This window comes from Pundamilia nyererei, unplaced genomic scaffold, assembly GCF_000239375.1.
Source record: "Pundamilia nyererei isolate P.nyererei 1_Seehausen unplaced genomic scaffold, PunNye1.0 scaffold00106, whole genome shotgun sequence".
Lineage (NCBI taxonomy): Eukaryota > Metazoa > Chordata > Actinopteri > Cichliformes > Cichlidae > Pundamilia > Pundamilia nyererei.
In genome coordinates, this window is record NW_005187507.1 from 1,455,401 (window position 1) to 1,458,800 (window position 3,400).

At 49.4% G+C, this 3,400-nt stretch overlaps 1 pseudogene; it reads right to left on the minus strand.

Moving 5' to 3' along the window:
- Positions 1 to 835, minus strand: part of LOC102208172 (P2Y purinoceptor 1-like) — a 1,496-nt pseudogene extending 661 nt beyond the window's left edge.
- Positions 836 to 3,400: the final 2,565 nt, after the last annotated feature.

Below are 3,400 nucleotides of genomic sequence, written 5' to 3' on the forward strand. Positions count from 1 at the left end.
AATATAGACTCCATTAGACCATTTATGACATGTCCCCTTGATTACGCTTAGTCTTGACAAGAGGTTGAGATTTTTTAATATATGATAGGGGATGTAACAAACAGAGAACAGAAGAATCAAGATGAATAACAACTTTAAGCTTCTTTGTTTCAGTACTTCATCAATGTTATCATTGTGGCAGAGAACAGCAATCATATGTCCATAGCAGCTGAGGGTGATGAACAGGGGGATGCAAAAACCAGTGAGTGTCCGTCCCAAACTGTATTTCAGATAATCTTCAATGTACTTTTCAGAGGTGGTATCAAAACACTTCTTAGTATTGTTTATGGGTGATTTGGGGACGAACATGTCTGGAAGACTTTGAACACTCACCAACAGCCAGACCATGACTGAGATAGCCACAGAATGAGTCACAGTTATTCTCCCCATCATCCTCATTGGATGGACAATAGCCAAGTACCTGTACACACTGATACAGGTGAGGAATCCAATGCTGCCGTATAAATTCAGGTTGAAGAAGAATCTTGTTGTCTTGCAAAAGGCTTCTCCAAAGATCCACTGATCACCCTTGAAGTAGTACACCATCAGAAAAGGGAGTGTGAGCAAATACAAAATGTCTGCAAGTCCAAGGTTGAAAACGAAAACAGAGACATTCCCCAGTTTCTCCCATTTCTGCAGCACTGACCTCAATCCCAGCCCATTAGCCACCATGCCAGTGATGAATACTAAAATGTAGACAGGTGGCAGGAATTTTCCTGTAAAGTCAAAGCTGATGCAAGAGTTGTTCATTGCGTCCTTGATAGCAGTCGGTACAATTCCTCCTCCTCGATGAGTGAGAGCCTTCACTGCACAGATCAAAGCACACACACATTTATACACTTCCTGAGTTGCGTCTGTAGGCTATGAGATAACTGACTCACCTCTTTCACTGAAAACAGGAAAATGTAACCATGCAGGAGTGGCAGTTTTCACACGTTTATACACTCTGTTGTTTGCTCTCATCCTGACAAAGCCATATGAGAAGTGAAAAGTGAAATAAGTTCAGCTCTAGTTTTTAGCCTATGCTTCCACAGTCTGAATCTCTGGGTTTTCAACATTTATCTTATGCCTGTTCTACAGCGTGGTTCTGTCCTGCCTGTTTAGCAACAATGAGACTGCTATGCAACAGAAAATGACCACATAATTAGCTTGTAAAAGAGGTTTCAAAACTTAAATTAACATACCAGAAAATCATTTGTGTGGATGTTACTCTAACACATACTGCCCATATTGATACTGTCCCAGCCTTACCCAAATGGTAGTGTGTTTCCCCAGTAGCACACTGCTCCCCCATCTCCTTTGGGACCTGTGCATAGCACTGTGGGCAGACTTACAAAGCAGAGAGAGGTCCACAGTGTACCCACAGTATAGCATGCATTTCCATTCTGCCCTTTGTCTTTGACACAGATGGCAGCAGATCTGGTGCAGTGCTAGCCCAGGTAATACCCGGCGGGGAGAAAGTGGTGGCATACCATAGTCGGGTCTTCAACAAAGCTGAATGCTGCTATTGTGTCACAAGGCGGGAGCTGCTCGCAGTGGTATGTGCCATACACCACTTTAAGTACTACCTCGGGGGCCTCCACTCAGAACTGACCATGCTGCCTTGCAATGGCTCATGCAGCTAGCACGCTGGATTGAGAAGCTGCAAGCTTATGATTTTGAGGTTGTACACAGACCTGGGGCCCAGCACAAAAATGCAGATGCGCTTTCCCGCAGACCCTGTGCCCAAGACGGATGCCACTACTGTGAGAGGAAGGAAGCTCAGGAGGAGGACCAATTGGTGCCCGATGTAAAGTGTGCTGTGACAGGGGTAGAGGAACGGCCATCGCCTCTGTCAGTGCGCCCCAGGGCAGCTGTGGCTACAATGTAGCTTGCCATCGCCAGTGTGTGAATGTGTGTGTGAATGGGTGAATGACTGAATGTAGTGTGAAGCGCTTTGGGGTCCTTAGGGACTAGAAAAGCGCTATACAAATGCAGGCCATTTACCATCTGGTCAGAGGCTGGTTGCTGTGGATGCAACAGAGTAGAGACATCAATAGGAGGAGGATGCTGACATCAAACCAGTGCTTGGGTGAACTGAGGAACAGCGACAACCCCATGTTGTCACGGGCCACAAAGGGACTCTGGTCCATGTTTAATGCCTTGTGGCGGTACAATGGAGTGCTGCAAAAGGGCTGGAAGGAACCAGCTACTGGCAAGATGAGGTGGCAGTTGGTGGTCCCGCGGGCCCTGCAGGAGATGGTGCTTCGCGCAGTGTATGGGGCCCCAGGGTCTGGCCACTTTGGTGTCACCAAAACACTCCGCCGCCTCCGGCAGGAATTCTATTGGGCCCAACATAGGCGGAATGTATAGGAGTCTTGCCGCTGCTGCGACAGCTGTACAGCACAAAAGTGGCCTACAGCCAAATCCCATGCCCAACTGCAACAGTTTTCGGTAGGGTACCCTATGGAGAGGGTGGGGATGGACATTCAGGGTCCTTTTCCCCGCACAGAAAGGGGAAACCGCTGTATCCTCACAGCTATAGACTATTTCACAAAGTGGCCAGAGGCACACAGTTTACCTGACCAAGAGGCCAAGAAGATTGTGGATGCTCTGGTGGAGGGGATGTTCAGCAGATTTGGGGTGCCTGAAGTAATCCACACGGACCAGGGCAGGAACTTTGAGTCCCGTGTGTTTGCAGCCATGTGCGAGAAACTAGGCTCCCATAAGACCTGTACAACACCCCTCCACCCACAGAGTGATGGTCTCGTTGAGAGATTTAACCATACACTGGCAGAGCAACTGGCGCTAGTGACGGCTAAACATCAACGTGACTGGGACACTCATATTCCCCTGGTCCTCATGGCATATCATTCAAGACTCCACTTCGTGCTCCCCTGCCTCTTGATGTTGGCCAGGGAGATCCAGACTCCAGCGGAGATGATGATGGGCCGACCCCCCGATGCTGATGGGGATCAATCAGGTCCTGACTATGCGAGGAAGCTCCAGGATCGCATGGAGTCAGCTCATGATTTTGCTAGGAGGAAACTGATGAGTGCGGGGGTGCGGCAGAAGAGGAACTACGACGTCCATTCCAGAGGCCGACATTTTGACATCGGGGAACTGGTCTGGGTGTACAACCCCTATAGGAAAAAGGGTAGATGCCCTAAGCTGGACAGTGACTGGGTTGGACCCTGTAAGGTTCTGGAACGCCTGTGGGAAGTGGTGTATAGGGTACAACTGTCCCCAAGGGGACGGAGGGTCGCCCTGCACCGGGACACACTGGCCCCCTATTGGGGCGCGGCCACTTCACTGGGATAATAGGGTGGGCCACGGACAGATCTGGACTCCACCCCTACAGACTCCACCACCATTGTGACAC